The sequence below is a fragment of the Priapulus caudatus genome, unplaced genomic scaffold (genome assembly GCF_000485595.1).
Source record: "Priapulus caudatus unplaced genomic scaffold, Priapulus_caudatus-5.0.1 Scaffold41, whole genome shotgun sequence".
NCBI lineage: Eukaryota > Metazoa > Priapulida > Priapulimorpha > Priapulimorphida > Priapulidae > Priapulus > Priapulus caudatus.
The window spans coordinates 369017-375491 of record NW_014577102.1 but is presented as its reverse complement, the minus strand read 5'-3'; the positions used below and the strand labels follow the sequence as shown (position 1 = coordinate 375491).

General features: G+C 38.8%; 1 protein-coding gene across 1 annotated transcript in view; it reads left to right on the top strand.

Annotated features, from left to right (window-relative positions):
- The first annotated feature begins 569 nt into the window (after positions 1 to 569).
- Positions 570 to 6475, top strand: part of LOC106820232 — a 33225-nt gene continuing 27319 nt past the window's right edge. Inside the window, exon 1 of the mRNA XM_014824770.1 lies at positions 570 to 630. The gene's annotated coding sequence lies outside the window, so the exon portion shown is untranslated. The remainder of the gene's footprint in view (positions 631 to 6475) is intronic.

The window sequence follows — 6475 nt, the reverse complement described above, 5'->3', positions numbered from 1 at the left end:
GTTACATAAGCTTATTTCCTCCACAATCTAATGTGGGCAGCTACACCCTTGCCTCCCCCCAGAGGCCACGGCCTTGGAATTGTTACCCCACCACCCTCTCCACCTCTAATCACGCGGGCGTGTACGGCTTTACCTGCGTAATGACGCAGGTAAAGCCGTGTTTGGCCAACGCTGCAGTGACACTATACACGCTAGTCGAAAATGTAATTATAACAAGGGCTAGGTGTCGGTGCGGTATAGTAATATAATGAAGGATCATGGCCAATGTTGGCCACAGTGGTACTATATACATTCTAGCCGACAATTTAATTATGTCAAGGTCAAGGTGTAGGTGTCGGTGCGGTATAGTGTTGTAATGAAGATCATGGCCAAACTTGGCCATAGTGGTACCATATACATGCTAGCCAAAGATTTAATTATGTCGAGGTGTAGGTGTCGGTGCGGTATAGTGTTAAAATGAAGGTCATGGCTAATTTTATTTGTTTTTTTCCCCCAGTGCTTGAGTGCATCACAGATGAGCGAGAGTGGCAGCAAGGGTTCGTTGCTCACACCTCCGTCACCCAGTACATCCCCCATCACTAGAGAGAAGCAGAAAAGATAGCGAATCAGATCTCATCCATAGCACCGAAGGTATAGCGACCAGCATTGTACTAAACTATATACCGTAATAGTGACCTCGTGAACCCTCTCCGTACTAAACAGAATCAGATCTCATCCATAGCACCGAAGGTATAGCGACCAGCTTTGTACTAAACTATATACCGTAATAGTGGTCTCGCTCTAAACCATGTACCGTAATAGTGGCTCTAACCTAAACCAAACCTAGTCAGCTCGCATTAAACTATATACCGCAATAGTGTCTCGCACTAAACTATGTACCGTAATAGTGGGCTCTAACCTAAACCATATACTTACTAGTGCCAAGAACTAAACTATATACCGTTATAGTGGGCACAGAACTAAACTATATACTGTAATAATGACCTCGCACTAAACCATATACCATAATAGTTGGCCTTCGTATAAACTATATAACCGTAATAGTGACCTCAATACTAAACTAGTATATCCGTAATAGTGACCTGCGTATACTAAACTATATAACGGCGTTAATAGTCGCCCATCGTATACTAAACATATATATCTGTAATCCGTGGCCTCCGTACTAAATCCTATATAGCCGCGCAATAGTGACTGCTCATATACTACAACTATATAGTCCTGAATACGTGAGCCTATCGTACTAAACTATAATGCCTGGCCAATAGTGACGTCAGACTAGAACTAATATACGGCGTAATAATGACTCGTACTAAACTATATAGCCGCAATAATGAACCTCGTATATCTAAACTATATACCGTAATAGTGACTCGTCACCTAAACTATATACCGTAATAGTAACCACCTGCGTACTAAACTAAATACCGTAATAGTGACTCGTACTAAACTATAGCACCGTAAATAGTAACCTCGTCTAAACTAAATACGCCGTTACATAGTGACGTCGTAGCTAAAAACTATAATACCGTAATAGTGACTCGTACAAACTATATACCGTAATAGTGACCTCAGTACTAACTATAATACTGTAATATGGCCTGCTAGCTAAACTATATACTGTAAAGTGACCGGTCGTACGTAAACATATCAGCTGTAATAGTGCGCGTCGTGACTGAAATCTATATATGCCCGTAATAGGTTGCCTTCCGTTACTGAAAACATATACCGAATAGTGACCTCGTTACTAAACTAATATATCGTAAATAGTGTCCTCGACTAACTAATACTGTACTAGTGACCTTCGTACTAAACGATATACTGCTAATAGTGGCCTCGTAACAAACTCATATACCGTAATAGTGACCTCGTACTAAACTATATACCGTAATAGTGACCTCGTACTAAACTATATACCGTAATAGTGACCTCGTACTAAACTATATACTGTAGATAGTGGCCTTCTGTAACTAAACTATATACAGGTAAGAGTGTCCCCGTACTCCAACTGATATACCGTCAGTAGTGACCGTCGCGTACAAAACTATATAACCGTAAATGACCTCGACAAACTCTTCACCTGTAATAAGTGACCTGCTGTAGCTAATCTAATTTACCCAGTAATAGCTGACCTCGTACGTAAACCTATAACGCGTAAATAGTGACCTCTGTAAACTAACTAAACTACGTAATATGTGGCGCCTCTTACTAAACTATATATTACCGTAAAGTAACCTCGTACTAAAACTATATACCGTAAGTAGTGGCCTCGTACTAACTATATAACCGAGTAATAGTGGCGGCTCGTACTAACTATATACCGTAATAGTGGCCTCGTACTAAAAGCTATATACTCGTCATAGTGGACCTCGTACTGAAACTATATACGCTAATCAATGACGCTGGTACTAAACTTATATACCGCATATAAGTGACTCTGTACTAAACTAATATAGCTGTAAATAGTGAACCTTCGTACTAAAGCTATATACCGTAATAGTGACCTCTGTACTAAACTAATAATTACTGGTAAAGGATGACCGGTACTAAACTATATACCGCTTAATATAGTGCAGCCTCGTACTAAAACTTATAGCCCGTAATAGTGACCTCGTACTAAACTATAATACCGTAATAGTGGCCTCCGTACTAAACTATATACCGTAAATAGTGCCTCGTACTAAACTATATACTGTCATAGTAGAACGCTCGTACTAAACTTCTATTACTTGAAATAATGACTCTGGTAGCTCAAACTATATACCCAATATATGACCTCGTACTAAACTATATACTGTAATAGTGACCTCGTACTAAACTATATACTGTAATAGTGACCTCGTACTAAACTATATACCGTAATAGTGACCTCGTACTAAACTATTACTGTAAAGGACCTCGTACTAAAACTATATACTGTAAAGATGACCCTGGTACTTCTAAACTATATACGCAAATATGACCTGTTACTAAACATATAGACCGTAATGGTGACTGTTTCGTACTAAACTATATACCGTAATAGGGGCCTTTCTGACAAACTATATACCGTAAATAGCTGGCCTGAAAGAATAGTTTTTTTTCGTACTAAACTATAATACTGTAATAGTGACGCTCTGTACTAAACTATATACTAATAATGGACTGGTACTGAACTATAATACTGATCCGCCGCAATATAGTGACGCTCGTACTAAACTATATACGTAATGCAGTGCCTCAGGTACTAAACTAATATATCTGTAATATAGTGCCCGTCGTACTATAACCTATATAGCCTGGCAATAGTGACCCTCGACTAAAACTATATATCTGTAATAGTGACGCTCGTACTAAACTATATACCGTAAATATGACCTCGGTACCTAACTAATACTGTAGATAGGTGACCTCGTACTAAACTATATACCGTAATAGTGACCTCGTACTAAACTATATACCGTAATAGTGACCTCGTACTAAACTATATACTGTAATAGTGGCCTCGTACTAAAGCTATGATACCGTAATATGGCGCTCGTACTAAAGCTAATCTATCTGTAATAGTGACCTCGGTACTTAAACTATAACGCGGGTAATAGTTGACCGTCGACTAAACTATAGTACCGTATAGTGACCTCGTAGCTAAATCTAACTAAGCGTCGTGGTAATAAAAGTGACCATCGTACTAAACTCTATACCGCAAATGACCTCGTACTAAATCATATAACTGCTTAATTACTGACCGTCGTACTCAACTATATACCGCATAGTGATCCTGCTACTAAAGCTAATTCGCGTAATAGTGACGCGTCGACTAAACTATATACTGTAATAGTGGCCTGCGGTACTAAACTATATAACTGGAATTAGTGACCTTCGACTAAACTATATACCGTATATGTGACCCTCGTACTAACCTATATAGCTGAAAGTGACGCCTCAGTACTAAAAACATCTACCGTAATAGTGACGCTCGTACTAAACCTATCTATCCATAATAGTGACGCATCGTACTAAAACGATATATCTGTAATAGTGGGCCTCGTACTATAACTAATATACTGTAAAGTGACCTCGTACTAAACTAATACCGTAATAGTGACGCGTCGTACTAAACTATATAGACGTAATAAGTGACGCTCGTACTAACAATATAACTGTAAATAAGTGACAGCTCGTACTACCTAATACTGTAATATGAACCTACGTAACTAAACTATATACTTTAAGAGTCGACCTCGTACTAAACTATATACACGCGTAATATGACCTGCTCGTACTAAACTATATACGCCGTCATAGTGACCTCGTACTAAACTAATATACGCGTAATACGGTGACCTCGTATAAACTAAGTACGTATACTAGTGGTAGCTCGTACTAAACTATAATAACGTAATAGTGGACCTCGTACTAAAACTATTATACCGCAATAGTGACCTCGACTAAAGCTATATACTGTAAGCAGTGAGCCTCGTACTAACCTATATAGCGTAATAGTGAGCCGCGTACTAAACATATACGTAATAGGACCGCTCCGTACTAAACCTAATACTGTAAAGTGAGCGCTCGTACTACAACGCTAATATAATCTGTAATAGTCGACCCTGGAAAAGACAGTTTTTTTGACTAAATCTATATACTGTAATTAGTGACACTACTAAACTACTACGCGTACTCGGTGACCTCCGTACTAAACTATATACCTGGAATAGTGCACTCGGTACTAAACTATATAGCCGTAAGAGTGACTCTTACAAACTATATACGTTATAGGACCCTCGGACTAAACTATATACCGTAAAGTAACCTCGTAGCTAAACAAATACTCTGAATAGTGACCTGTACTAAACCGTATATCCGGCGTAATAGTGACCTCGTACTAAACTATATACCGTAATAGTGACCTCGTACTAAACTATATACCGTAATAGTGACCTCGTACTAAACTATATACCGTAATAGTGACCTCGTACTAAACTATATACTGTAATAGTGACTCTCGTATAAACTATTATATCCTGAATATTTTGACCTCTGCTACTCAACTATATAACATGTAATGAGTGAACCTCGTACAGAACTATATACTGTAATATGTGACGCTCGACTAAACTATAATATCCTAATAGTTGACCTCTACTAACCTATATACGTGTAATAGTGAATCTCAGTACTAAAGCTATACTACCGTAATAGTGACCTCGTACTAAACTATATACTGTAATAGTGACCTCGTACTAAACTATATACTGTAATAGTGACCTCGTACTAAACTATATACCGTAATAGCGGTGGAGAAATCTTGAGCGCACTTGAAAGCTCTTCAAGTCGACAATTCCGCGTGTCATCTTGTCGCAATTCTATCTTTATGTGTAATCGCATACGGGTAGTCACGCAGGGATTCAGCCCCTGAATGTGTACGTCACTAGTAAATACAGTTCAGTGTAAAAAAACTGTTAATCACTTAGTCAGGTAATCTATAGAACGCCACACCGCGATAAATCTAGTAGTTACTTGATTATATTAAAGCCCCCTTAAACGTTGGAGAGTACAATCGAATAGTAAATTATCCTTTTCTCCGTAAAGCGCGACGTATATGACGTCACTCCCTAAAACATTCTAGAACTGCTTGCGTGAAACCTGCCCCCTAAACATAACATGCGTACGCATTAAAGAAATGTTTTGTGTCTTGTATTACATTGAGGAGGACCTCTGATAACACAAATGTTTATTCATCAACGTGCGGATAGACGTGTTTGGCGCGTATAAACAGCAACTGAATGAAATGCCCCACCTCCCCCACTACAATATTTAATGCTAAAATGTAAGCGTGAACTGCTTAGTTACTTATATATATATATATATATATATATATATATAATATATATATATATATATAGTTAGTTATTAGTGTATTGTATATTGTCGTAAATACATGCAGTATGGGCGCATGCATGGCATGGATGCCTACGTTGTATGGACGCAGCATATGTTTATAGACCATTGTTGATGTTCAACACATGTTATACAGATGATCAATAATTTTGGAAGACGATTTGACGCTGGGTCTCGTTTTTACGAATATCCATTAAGGGTGTTTAAATTTGTACCATTATCTTGTTATTTTTATCGCATTTTCGGTTAAATTATTCTCTGAAATCATGCGCGTGTCTAGATTTATTTCGCTGTTGTTCAAATTCAGGTTAGAAAGCTCACTCTAACGTTGTGAAAAGTATTGATGTAAGATCAAATATGCTATGTATAACGTTCTAATATCATTTCGCAATGCACACGCACACGCTCACACACACAACACACACACACACGCACACACACACAACACACACACACACGCGCACGCGCACACGCACACGCACACGCACACACACTCGCACACGCACACGCACACTCACACGCACTCGCACATGCACCATGCACACGCACACGCACACGCACACGCACACGCACACGCACACGCACACGCACACGC